The 14,498-nt window shown below is 40.3% G+C and overlaps 1 protein-coding gene across 1 annotated transcript in view; it reads right to left on the bottom strand.

Moving 5' to 3' along the window:
• Positions 1-4,254, bottom strand: part of LOC135467730 (sushi, von Willebrand factor type A, EGF and pentraxin domain-containing protein 1-like) — a 78,013-nt gene extending 73,759 nt beyond the window's left edge. The window contains exon 1 of the mRNA XM_064745554.1: positions 4,199-4,254. The gene's annotated coding sequence lies outside the window, so the exon portion shown is untranslated. The remainder of the gene's footprint in view (positions 1-4,198) is intronic.
• Between the last annotated feature and the right edge of the window lie 10,244 nt (positions 4,255-14,498).

The raw sequence follows: 14,498 nt of genomic DNA, 5'->3' as shown, positions 1-14,498 counted from the left end.
ATGTATATACACATCTCAAAGGGCACTGTTAGTGGTTTGAGTTTCCCCGGTTAGATTTCCGCACATGATGTGACCAAATGTGTCCAGCCCGTCTCCGGTATACAGCGCTTCCATCTCTCTCAACCTTCTATAGCTATACAGGAATCACTGCAATGTGACGAACGAACCCACTCGGGTGCCATTAAGAAAGTTGTCATTGATGACACTCGCCTGTGTTTATTTTCGTTATTTCTATTCCTCAGATCAGAATCCACTCTTCCTCCAACCGTTACGTCATAAAGCCACGTGGTGTTATTTTGAATGTTTCCACGTGTAACTGGCTATGCCGATGTATGACACAAAAGCATATATACTATAAGTAGAGTATCGGGTTGAGCTTATACATGCCTGGTTATAATACACCAAGCGTTTCATATTGCCGTGAAGAATTGTGCTATATGGGAAGCGTTTGCTGTCTGTATTTTTTTTTCAGGGCAATGTCAGTAGGTATGACTGTCAGGACTATTTCCAGGGAAGCGATAACAGGTGATTTTCAATGTGACATCAAGGTTCCATAGTTTTACACATTGAGGCTTCTGGGAAAACGAACCATTCACCATCATGATGACATAAATGTCTGTTTTCTCCGCAAAGTGTCATCCCTCCAATACTTGTACGACTACATGCGCTTTGTTTATTTACTGCTCAAGCAATCTTGCCATCATAACAAATTACAAAGCTCTTCCTTTTGCTATCGCCTATATCATTCTTTTGTTGATCTTGATAAAGGCTGCTAACAACTTTTTTGAAAATAAATGCGAACGTGTGTATCAGTATAACAGCCATTGGCAGTACAAAATGTTATCTGGTATATGAATATAAAGCAAAGACAGTAAAACTAAAGCAGATAACAATGATGGCTTGATTGACAATTATTAACTGAAAACATAAAACTTCATTAACCTTTATCCGGAGCGACCCCAAAAGGAGAATTCGTCTCGTTCAGAAAAACATTTACCAATAAAAGGTTCTTTGACGAACCATTTAATGATTAGAACTGTTTGCCATAAAAATGTTCTTTCAAAAACAATCCAATGTTGTTGACAAAAAAGTCATCTTCTTGTAAGAAGGGTCATATTGGATTCTAATGGTTCTGTCCAGCTCGTGCTGGCTTCCTCTCCGGCCGTACGTGGGAAGGTCTTTCAGCAACCTGCGGATGGTCGTGGGTTTTCATCGGGCTCTGCCCGGTTTATGCTGGCATAATGCTGGCCGCCGTTGTATAAGTGATATATTCTTGAGTACGGCGTAAAACACCAATCAAATAAATAAATAAATCTAATGGCTCTTTAAAATACCGTTAATTGTCTTTTGTAGCAAACCACTTACCACCAAAAACGTACTTCTGAACACAGTACAATCGTGTGTGAAACCCTTTACCATAAAACTATTTTAGGAAAAAAACTAATTGGTGTAAAGACATTGAAGAACTCTGTATAACCCCGCCTTAGGCTATTTATGACATCTGGGTTAGTGAGCATTTCAACAGAATTTTTCATGTATGGGTTCTAACATTATTTCGAGAAAAGATTGCACCTTGTAGCTATTTTTTTTTCGGAAAAATTCCCCGGCTTCGTCCAGTAAAATACACTCTTAAGCCTCAGTCCACTGAGTTACTTTACAACAGTTAATTGTGAATAATATCAGTCCGTGCTCGTTCCAAAGAAGACTTCATTAGCTCAAATTATCTTTAATTAACATTTGTCTATATGCTGTTGGTGATTTGAATTATCGTTAAATTGTTGCATTCGAGTGTATTATAACTTGTGTAACAATCATCATCCATATTATCACATGGTTACGCAACGCCAACAGTCTGGTGTTAACATTACATGAGCACCTGATCTTTAATGATAATTTCAACGTCTAATTACCATTTCCGTGTATATAAACACATACCAGGTATTTCTAATGTTGAAGCCAGTGAATTCTTAAGCACCGCATCATATGGACACCTGATCTTTGACGATAAATATATTTGTGGCGTTCCACCTGTGTGACGAGTGATACACCGTGTCTAATATTGTAGACAATGAACCCATGTATCGTACTTGGATTGCTAAGATATTTCTTCTTTCCATTACCTGTATACCGCCTATGCATACTCCTCTAATACTATTAATGTGACGATAGCGATTCCTGCTTGGCCCGCAGATTTACAGAGGTTACATCGAAGATTTTTGGCAAAAAATCAATTTTTGCTAATCAAATCATATTTCTGCATATTTACAAAGAATAGCTCAAAGTATTACCTTTCAATAACCATCAGACTCGCACCCGTGTAATATATGCCGCTAAAATAATTCCAAAGTTTGAAAAAGTTAGAGTACGACCTACTTTATAAATTTTAAGAACTGTATTGCGTATTTTGAAAGGTAAAACGTCCAGAAACGGGGGTGATATTTTTGGAAAGGTAATTATTTGGGCTATTCTGAAATAATAGCAACAAATCTCCGGCACAGCCTCTTTAAGCCTCCTGTAATAACAACGACATAATATCGGCGTCTGTTCTTGAAAAAAGTAACATTCGTTACGGTATTAAATCTTAACTAAATAAATAAATAAAGACGAATAATCGGTGGTTGTTCCCAGGTGTCCTTACCTCGCAATATACTTAGCACGTACACTAACGGTTCAGTTTCGTTTAAAAGTAAATGCGAATGTTTTAATGGGAAAGCAATCTCTAAAGGTCAAATCTCTGAAGTGAAGTAGGAGGGGGGTGGTGGGTTGGGGGTGGGGGTCTTGGTTAATATGAGTCATCCTATTACCTTCGTATAGCAGCTATATTTATTTGAGGACCTACATTTGTATGCAGAGTATGCCTATAACTGACAAAATCTTTGAACAATGCAGGCTAACGTCGAACACGATGTTAATTTCTTTCCACTGTTTCCTTTTTAAGTTTGTATGGTGTCTACCAGTCGGTAATATCAGGGTGCTTCCCCGTATTTCATGGTTTACTCTTTTTATAAATGCAATAATATATTGTTTGTTTGTTTGTTTTCCTGGATTGTAGCGTCGTACTCAGTATTATACGGCCATAACACTACATAATCGCGTGCAGAGTCAATAACAAAACAAGTACATAACATCTTACATATGGCGAAAAAGTTAGAAATGTAACCACGAGGTACTGATGGCCTTATTCAATATAGCCACATCTGAAGAAATTCCCAAAGGTGAATCAGTAAACAAGAGTTTTCCCACGCAGACGCTGCTTAAAAAAATAAACAAAAGACAACGAGGTGTAATTTGACATCAAAACCTGTTTTCCCTTAATTTTGTATTTGCACGAAAGTCGACATGCTTCATGAATGTATTCAGATAAATACCGGGTAACCATATATTTGCTATTAACGTGTTGTATATGTCTCAGCCTGAGCAACAGAAAATGTGTCATTTACGATAAGAAATATTTAGACGTTTTTGTTTTATTTACAAAAACTAGTCACAACGAAATACTGTATCTGTCTTCAGAGATAAGTTCAGATTCGCTCTGGTTGTGTTCTTGATTTCTTGTTTCGTGTTAATAAAGCTGCAAGAAAAAATGTGAATACACGGCAAGTGCGTTTGTGAAGACCGTGATGAAATGAATTATTAACTGAGCTACTGATTTGTAGACTAGCTTATTTGTCTGTCTGTTGAATGGATAAATGAGGATTTGATAAATTTGCTAATTTATTTCATTTCAACGACCGTTAAAATGTGTTATTTATAATGCAGGTGTTTGAATGTTTAAGTGCTTTTTTTCAAGATCAGACCGTGCCGTTTGCAAGACTTAAAGCCGCCACTGAAGAAGCGAGAGCTGGATTCGAACCTGCGACCTCGATGTGCAGGCGCTGATTAACTGTGACGAAAACCCGCTGCAAAACCGAACCCAAAAATAAAATTAAGTCTTACAATACATACCGTCGAAGTTCATGATTTATAATTGGACGAATACATAAAGTTTAAAATGGGCAGTATAATTAATCTGTCCAAATATTGTAAATATGTCCAAAATTAGGTATGAGATATCCTGCAGAAAGTGTGTGCAATAGAACAGAAGCACGTGATGCAATAAGGGGTGAGCAGTGAAGTCGAACGCTGCGACAGTGGCTTAAGCTGTCGACAAAACAAAACAAAAAAAAACATACAAAGAAGGAAAAACTTGAATATTTACCCAGAATGACACAAGTCTTCCTAAAAATAGTTTGTCCCCGGAGCAGAAGGCGCCGGAAGTGCTCCCGTTGCCTGTATATGCCACTGGAAAATACCTGCATATGTTAGGGTTGGGGCGTCGGTAGCTCCCCAATAGGAAGGGAAATAAAACATATAGACACGCCAGCGACACACAACATAACATGTTTGTTGCACGTGTTTACCCAAGGTTAAAGGTTTGCCCCAAAACACCGACAAATTCCAATAGCGCGCCATTTATGCTTGAAGACATGCGGCGAGATTGACTTGAGTCGTCTCGGCTGATATACGTGGCTTCAAGGCATTTTCATCTCATTTCAACTTGGGGGATAATAACTACGTATGTTCACGACATTAATCATCAGCCGGAAAATATACAAGTCCGACCCCTGGTGACAACAAGTTTTACATATTCTGACACAATGACTCAATTAACCAATGCGCTCGATCGTCATCATCGTTGTGTATATTTGATGACAAAAGAAGAGAATTGTTAAAATTCAGTAACTTATCTGTTATAACTCATCAGTTTCTAATTTAGCGGAAGAATGCATAGTATACCTATCTTTTAAGAAAGTCCTACTGAACTCGATGTACATGGAAATTTGCATATGCATTAATTCACATACCAAGAGGAGAGCACCAAATAACCCTTGCGTAACGATATATTTAAGCACGTGCATAACAGTAATATAAATATATATAGGATATAACCTGATGTCCTACTGTTAACAAATTAGCATATTCTGGATGAAAACTTTGAACATACCTGTGTTCCTAAGAGTATATGCAGTTTCTTTTCCCAGCCGGTGTGGAAAAGCCAAACCAGCTTGTTAATTCCCCGCCAATCTCCAATGCTGGGTAAAGTATTCCCCGAAAGAGGCCCGGAATCCCGTTGCGGAGTGTTAAGTAGTCTGTAGACAGCGTCGCCTGCATAGCAACTCTCCTAGCTGCGGCTTGCGCCACATGTTATCTCACCAGGCATTCTCCATGCATTCGACACATACGCAGATAGCTCTGTGTGGAAACCACGTGCTTTGCGAAAACCCATCGGATGTCGAGTGTGTTCAACACTGGTGACGTCACCGACGGTTCCTTCGGTGCGCCGTCTGACTTTTGACCCCGCCTATATACATCTTATGACAGATTCATGTTTTCAGTGTATGGATCGAGTTGATGTCTTGACAAAGGGAAATTCATCATAAACACGGGCTTCCGCTTATCCAAATACCATAGAAAGTCAATTTGACATTTAAAGTCCATATGGTTTTGCATATTGATGTAAGCTACATATAACCTACGTCATATCTCCCCGTTACACCTGGGAGAAATACCAGTGATGCTGAGATTCTGCTGGTGGACTATCCCCAAGGCGTGGTCATTTTGAATTGTTTTCATGTTATTGTTTAGAAGAATTACTACATTTCTTTTTTTGACTTAACTCATGGTGTTGGTGGGAGGGGGAGTGTGTGTTTTAGCGGGGCAACTATTTAAGCATTCACGTGACCATTTATAACTAACACGCTGTCGTCGCTGCTCTGGTTTTACTCTCTATGCCACAAGTCTTTTATGATATTCTTAATATACAGCAAATGACTGTGAGGCTGTATGCATGTATCTGTAGAAACGTCTGGGCTATACTGACAACGACTTAGATACCGATCGATTGTACATTCCACATTCCAAGAAGAATAACTGTTAAACACATATATTACTTACTAGTATTAAGAAAAACTGGTGCCTGTGTTATTGTTATGTTCTATCACAGCAAATACGAGTCAGGTCTAATTGATAACACACAACAAATGTGTATAAATCCCGATGCTGTACATTAATATTCGGGATCAGCAAATGTGGGAGCCAGTCTGTTAGCTGAGTATTGAATAATTAGCTTTGCTACTATAGTGTAAATAATATAAATGACTATTTTAGGGAGTAAAACCAGAACAGCAACGACAGTGTGACAGTTGGCAAATGGTCACATGTAACCGGTGAAATCTCATGTTAGTGGTTAATTTACCTTAGTTAGGCTCTTTATATACAATATGTACGTACTGACGCAAATGCTTCCCGGAAACGAAAGACTCAAACGACAATAATAGAGATCAAATCCAGAGCAAATTTCACATACTTGTATTTCAGTATTTTCACGTTTTGAAGAAAAAGGGCAAAAACGAGATGTAGACTACCAACATCCCGCGTCCGCTAAAACTGTTTGTACTCAAGCATCACGCCGACTTGGATGCTTATATTTCCTTATCCGTATTCCTTATACAGGTACCCTCGTTAATCGCACAGCTCTAGAACCTCGCTACTTCTACAGTTCGCAGCGTTCGTCATGTATACAGCCCTCGCCACTTATACAGCACTCAGCACTCGCCACTGTTACGGTCCTCAGCCCTCGCCACTTATACCATCCTCACCACTAATACAGTCACCAATTTTCGCCACGTATACAGCCTTCGCTATTTGTACAGGCCTCAACTCTCACCACTACTACAGTCCTCGGCCCTCGCAATTAATACAGCCACTTACACAGCCCTAGCCTATACACAGCCCTAGGTTCTGCCACTTCTACAGCCTTCGCCAAGTATACAGCACTCGCCGATTATACAGCAATCAGCACTCGCCACTGTCACAGCCATCAGCCCTTGCCACTTATACCATCCTAGCCAATTATATAGCCCTCAGTTCTGCCACTTACACAGCCCTAGCCAGCTATACAGCCCTCAGCCCTCGCCACTTATACAGCCAATAACCTTCGCCACGTACACAGCCCTCGCCACTGTTACAATCCTCAGCTCTCGCCAAGTATACGGCTCTCAGCCATCGCCAAGTATACGGTCCTCAGTCTTCGCCAAGTATACGGTCCTCAGTCTTCGCCAAGTATACAGTCCTTGCCACCCTATACACCCCTAGCCAGTTATACAGCCCTCAGCTCTCGCCACATGTATTTCCCTGGCCCTGTACATAGCCCCTAACCTTCGCCATGTACACAGCCCTCTCCACATATGCAGTTCTATAGCCAAATGACGTGCCATAATTTATCTCGATTTATAATTTTTACAAAGCTGACAGCTGGCCAAACAAAGTCTTTATATGTAGTTGCCATAACAAATGTAGGGGACTACATTACCCTAATACAGGGTAATATGTAGAGAGAAACTCAGTTTAAATCTCTACACATGTTGAAAAACTGGTTACCTCGCGGACATGTTTGAATTTATTAAATCAGCAAAAAGATAAGCAACCATTCTATCCAAGAAAATTTCTGCAGTCTATAAATCACCCCCATAAATGCCACCGCGGAGGTGATTTAGCACAGGTTATACGACCCTGCCGTATTTCTCCGGGGGTACATTTGTCTTGTCCAGGATCTCTCAAGAAACGATTAAATTTTTTAAAGTTTACCTCGCATGCCTCGTTGGGACAAATCATGACGTTTTTGTAGGCATGATAAGAGAAGGTTAGTGTAGAAGGAAGTGCAATGAATAATGAAACCTTGGAGTGCAGAGGAAAACAATTGATCAAAGTGGAAGAAAACCTGTTGAATAAATGATAATGCGTAGAGTGATCGTGAATGACCTATTTCAGAGGATTGCTTAGCAAGGCAACAAAAAGTTGACACGCTCTTTTCTGAATTGAACATTTATTTTCCTTGACATTATCTTCCGACCCAGTGCTGCGTGCATGGGAGTGACAGATGACAGGAAACGACGAAAAACGGTGAACAGGAATGTTCAAGGTCGTCATGAATCATCACAGGCGACATTTAATCGTGTACAACGTTAGCCTACTGTAAAAACGAGACCTGTAGCCAGAAAGCGTCGCTATCCTGTATCCAGAAAGTGTCGCTGTCCTGTAGCCAGAAAGCGTCGCTGTCCTGTAGCCAGAATGTGTCGCTATTGTATCAACACCACAGTCATGGCATAAATCCCGTTGTGAAAACGCCTGCCTTATATGTGATATAACGGACATAGTAGACACTAACTGCTTCTGCCGTTGTCGGTAAAGCTGAAAGACTTAGTTCTGTATTGGAGTGGTGACGAAATACTCTGGGCCTGCCGTGATGATGAGGATACACGGGGATTGGTGTGGTGATGAGGATACAAGGGGTCTGGTGTGGTGATGAGGATACTTTGGGGCCTAGAGTGGTGATGAAGATACTCAGGGCATGATGTGGAGAAGAGGATACTCTGGGCCTGGTATGATGAGGAGGATACAAGGGGTCTGGGGTGGTGATGAGGATACTCTGGGCACGGTGTGGTGATGAGGAGACTCTGAACCTGCCGTGGTGATGAGGAGACTCTGGACCTGCCGTGATGATAAGGATACTCTGGGCATGGCGTGGTGACGAGGAGAGTCCGGGCATGGTATGGCGATGACGAGACTCCGGGCCTGAAGTGATGATGAGGAGACTCTGGGCATGTCTTGTTGATGGTGACACTCTGGGCATGGCGCAGTGATGAGGAGACTCTGAACCTGCCGTGATGATGAGGAGACTCTGGGCATGTCTTGTTGATGAGGAGACTCTGGGCATGGCGTGGTGACGAGGATACACTGGGCGTAGTGTGGTGATGAGGATACTCCGAGTCTAGCGTTGTGATGAGGAGATTCTGGGTCTGGCGCCGTAGTGAAGATACAAGGGGTCTGGTGTGATAATGAGGAGACCCTGGGCATGGTATGGCGATGACGAGACTCTGGGCCTGAAGTGATGATGAGGAGACTCTGGGCATGTCTTGTTGATGGTGACACTCTGGGCATGGCGCAGTGATGAGGAGACTCTGAACCTGCCGTGATGATGAGGAGACTCTCGACCTGCCGTGATGATGAGGAGACTCTGGGCATGGCGTGGTGATGAGGATACTCTAGGCGTAGTGTGGTGATGAGGATACTCCGAGTCTAGCGTTGTGATGAGGAGATTCTGGGTCTGGCGCCGTAGTGAAGATACAAGGCGTCTGGTGTGATAATGAGGAGACCCTGGGCATGGCGTGGTGATGAGGAGACTCTGGGAATGGCGTGATGATGAGGGTACTCTGGGCATGGCGTGATGATGAGGATACTCTGGGTCTGGCATGGTGATGAGGATACTCTGGGTCTGGCGTGGTGATGAGGATACTCTGGGCATGGCGCGAAGCTGAGGACATTCTGATGTGCGCCTGATGTGTGGTGTCTAATTCAAAGTCTGTGTATGGCTACGCGTTTTTGCTAAGCCTGAACTGAGTTCATACAAATGAGTATGTTGTATTCAAGGTGTGTCTTCACAACTGGGTTAAACTCTCTTTTCCATGACAGCAACCTTTCAACAGAGGAAAATTTCACTTCGGTCCAGAGTTTAAACTGCTGAGCTATAAGACAGCGCAATCCTGCTAACGATACTTTCGGCTTATCCACAAGATGAACGGAAATTCATTGGCGGCTCAGTTGTGAATCGCCAGTGTATTCTAACCAGTAACAATTTCCAGCAAACATTTGATTGAAATTTAAATATTTTATTTTGGCAGAAAAACGGCTTATGATATACTGACGTGAGGAATATGCGTTGTTCGCATATATCAGTCACGTGTTATCTCACCAAAGGAGTGAGTGAGTGTTTGGGGTTCAACGTCATACTTAACAACTTTTCAGTCGCATGACGCCTCACAAAAGATCATCTCCAAGATAATCCTAAATTATTCTGGCAACTATGGCATGCAGAACTGTGACGGAAGATTTGTTTAGTTACATATATAAATTCGATTATTAAAAATATTCAGGCCATAGACCCCTATACATGCATTTGTGGAAGTACATAGGCTGGTGGTGTAACTCAAAATATCTGTACACCGTTAATCTTTGCGACAATAGTTTACATACTGTTGACACTAAGCGACTCTTGGATTTTAGTGCGCCGCTCTAGACATAGATAGAACTTAGTCACTCTATTAACCAGGCTTAAGGACGCACTTGTCATGAGTAGAACAAAACGATGTGATGTCCTGTTCGACAAATATTCACTGGTCAGTGCTTACGACGGGAGTCCTTGTACTCTGGGCACAGAAAAATGAATTGCAACTGGTCTTCATCAATGTTTCGACTGCACACAGAACATTTTCTATCTTAACGTGGGGTATTTGTAAATCTACCAATATCGACGTGTAGGCCAGTAGTTCCAACTCTCATTCTTGCCAAAGCGCATCTGTACTTGGGGATTTCTAACAAGGCTCAAGGATGACACTTCACAAAATACGGTTTTATTCACCCTATACAGATCGTATCTGCTGCTAGATTGTAGAGAGAGTGGCATTCCACTCTTGTTGGAAATTGTCGATATCACTGACAGAAACACTTGTTGGTTGATTACACCTTGGTTTACCCAAACAAAACCAAATCCTAGCTTGGAGAGCAGCTGTTTTATATCTATGGCCCATGTATGTTTTCCCATCATATCAAGATGTAATAGGATGGAGTATGCTTTTCGTGCGTATATCGATTCAGGCATGTTTATTATCTTAAGCCAGTACTTGTCACGGCGGATTGCAGTGGAGCAGTACAATGGGTACCGACCACACTCCCCAAGGGCCATGGCATTCGCGGGGCATACTTTGCCCCGTTCTGACCCAACGTTTACAAGCCATGTACTGTGCCTGTTCTAGTTGCTTGCATCTTTGGAACCCCCACACCTCCGAAGCATACATAAGTATTGGTTTTACTCTGGCATCGAACAGTTTAAAAAAAGGTATTCAAGGGCATATCACCAAGGTATCACATAGTGCGAAGTATCTCTGTCAGTGCACGTTTGGTAGAATCAACAAGAATGAAAGTTGAACTATGGGGACTACGTTTGGAAGTAAAAGTTAATTTGTAATAACTCACTACCTCCAGAGTCTAGTTTCCTATTACCCATATTTCTGAAGCACCTAGCCTACCACCCCTTCTATATACAACAACTTTCGTTTGAGAAATATTGACGTTGAGATCCCATGTTTTACAAGTTATGGAGAATACACAACTGGTTATTATTCAGTTAGGTATAAACTTCAAGACGAAAAGCGTTCACCACAAATCAATGGTTGTAACATCTGCCGTATCTTATTGATCCAATTCATCAAAACTATTTGGAACTTTGGATCTGGCAAGATTTGATAATGTTTTTCGTCATTCGTGCATGACGAATTCTTGCTTAAAAATTATCACAGTTTGAACGGATCTCACCTTTCCGAAATATTGTTTTCGTGTAAGTGAACAATCTGTCATTACAGGTGTCGACATGTACTTTAACACCATTTTTCATGAACACCAGTTTTAAGCATTTTCATCGGAAGCTATAGAGTGGTGTTCTTAGCACACGTTTTGTATTTCTAATTAATATTTAGGTTCTATTCGCTTCGATAACAAAACCATTCATGATAAAGTCAGTCATCAATCGAACAGACCGTATGTGCTAGGAGAATGTGACAAATGTGCATCCAAGTATGAATGTAACCGCAACACTCAAGTCAGGTGGATGGAATGAATTCAAATGTGGTTTTTCAATACAAAACATGTTTGCGATCCTACCAAAAATGGTCAGAGTTACCCTGGGTTCCTGTCCAGCTTTCTCCACAGACCTTGTATGCGGAGTCTGTTTTTGCTCGTGAAGTTTAGTTGTTTTTGAATCTTGAGAAATCATTACAAATCTAAGCGTCACGTCCGACATTCGAATACCACTCGTAAATAATGGAGGGACTTTCCAAGTCGATAATAAAGCTATAATAAAACTGGTGACATGTAACAAGGGGAAGCAGTCAGCAGTGATAACGGGAAGACAGTTGTGACAAACGCGTATGCTTATACCACCAACAGCCCCGGGTTAAGCAGTTAGATTCCGTTAGGACGCATGAGACCCTAGATCCAGAATGCCTGAAGTCAAGCAGTGACTTCTGAAGCCAGAAGGGAACACTTTTCAACTCTCCTGATCTTCTGTCGTAGCAAAACACAGAAGAATAAACATAAATTAACACAGATACACTCTTCTGACTTAAACTGAAGAATCTTGTTTACTGCGCACGATTATAAATAGCACTGAAAATATAAACATATAAACTACTCTTTGGATACAGCTCATTTATAACAACAATGTACACTATGCACTGTCTATTCTATCTTCCAGTGGCATCTAAATATGACCAACAATGGTTATCTACAAAAGATATGATGTATATTCCAGCTTCTTCAGCAATAAATAGGCCTACGATTATCAAGTTCTACTGGTTAGTATCAGAACACGAGCAGGCTAACCCTGCTCTATGAAGCCATCTTAGTACTACCATAACATTTACAACATTCAAACCAAAAGCTTTTGTAAGAACATGTATTGTGAAGAGAGACCGTAAATAGACTTTAAGGAACAAGGACATTGATGCCTTTCGCGTTTGTGACCAATCTAAGAAGCCAATAGAAAGTCATATTAGAAATATGGTAAAATGTACATACTTGAATGTTCCAAATTTGAATTGATAAAGCATCTAAGACATGTGCAGCTGAAATAACATGAATACGACTTCGTGTACAAAACTTAAGTTTTGAATGTGATTAGAATACCATAAGAAGTGCACTGGTTTGGACATCTGAAACAATCTGATCACTTCACTGATTGTTTGGACCAAACATCATATTGGACAACTGGATAAAAAACACATATACAATGGTGATACTTTGCAATGTCTATGATGATAATATTACAGTGTCATGGTGGACATCTGCAAATAGCACATCACATTGTCCATGTTAAAGAACAACAGATTTAGCCTACAGCAACATGTCTTTACGAACACAGCTTGCTAAACTGTTATTACTAGATGCAACACCAATACACATGACTTTGGCAGACTCAGGTGTAAAATGTTAGCAAGAAAAATCTACGATTAACACATACCATAAGTAGTAAAATAAAACATTAGTGACTAAAGAGTAGATCATGTGATTAGCAAAATATATTAGCTAAGCTAAAGTACATCTCCTTCAACAGCATTCAGGAAAAGATGGCTTATGCCCCGGTCCTGCACCAGTAAATCATGTGATCGTCTGCCAGGGAGCTTTCATTCACCAAAGTTTAAGACTATGAGAATTTGAGCACCAAAAACACACATTGTCCTCAAAACATTTTCAAATTTTCATGGAAATCCAATGAGAACGCTGGGAAGTTTTACATTAACACGGTCTCAAAATCCACATTATATCTTGAAAGGGTGATAATGTTGAAAATAACTCATGTGAAATACTAATCCAACAGCATAAGGGTATCTGTATATGGTGACCAAAAAGTTTCACAAAAATCAGACAAAAATGTGAGAGATGTGTTCACAAAAAATGATTACAGACAGGCCTTCCGACAGACATACCTACTCTCATATCGCCTGTATTATATAGCGGGAGGACAATAAAATGAAAAATGTCAGCAGAAAAGAGTCACTATAAAACACTCAAATGTATCTTGTGCACATTCAAGTTAAACCTTAGATATCTCTGTACTGCCAATATTGACACATGGTTAACCGTAAGTTACAATGACATTTTATATATATGTACTTGATTAATAACTCAGGTAGCAGTTGCCTTAAATAGCAGAAGTTAACAGTAAAACCAATACTGATTCGATACATAGACTGCGAAGGTCCTACAATAAGTCCGTTGCCCTGGCAACAATATAAAAAAAAAGAAATCCTTCAAACAAACCTTAGATTGAACAGTTTTCTCCTAAGGGTACACCTGAGGAATCTAGCATCTGATATGTAGTCCAGATAAGCACGTGCTGATCTAGTCTGATGCTGAAAGTGAACACATACATCTAAATGTATGTATGGCTGATTCTACACGTAGGTAAATCTCCAAATCCAAATCACTGCAGTTTACACCATCAAGTAATTATTTCTATCTCAAACAACATACACGCAAATTTATCCAACAGAAATGCAACCTATATTCATACACCTAGTTCTATTTTCATTAATTTATGAAAATGTACAGCACAAAACCATGTGCAACGTTCGAGAAATATTAGGGTTACCCATCTATCAAGTTGATCGCAAGTAATATATCTCTTACGAGACAGTGAGTCTGTAATTCATATTCTAAATATGTGACACTATTAACACAATGCTATATACCATATAAATATTGGTCAGTTTCCATGGAATTTACATGAACAAATGAAAAAAATGTGCAAATCTGCTTTGTTTAAAGTTGAAAGTCTGGTCCCAAGATTTAATAATTAAATACAAACTTGAACATCACTGAGTAAAGGCTAGTGGACTATATCATAA

The sequence above is a fragment of the Liolophura sinensis genome, chromosome 6 (genome assembly GCF_032854445.1).
Source record: "Liolophura sinensis isolate JHLJ2023 chromosome 6, CUHK_Ljap_v2, whole genome shotgun sequence".
In the NCBI taxonomy this organism is placed as follows: Eukaryota; Metazoa; Mollusca; class Polyplacophora; order Chitonida; family Chitonidae; genus Liolophura; species Liolophura sinensis.
The sequence above is the reverse complement of the archived record's forward strand: the minus strand, read 5'-3'. Positions and strand labels throughout refer to the sequence as shown.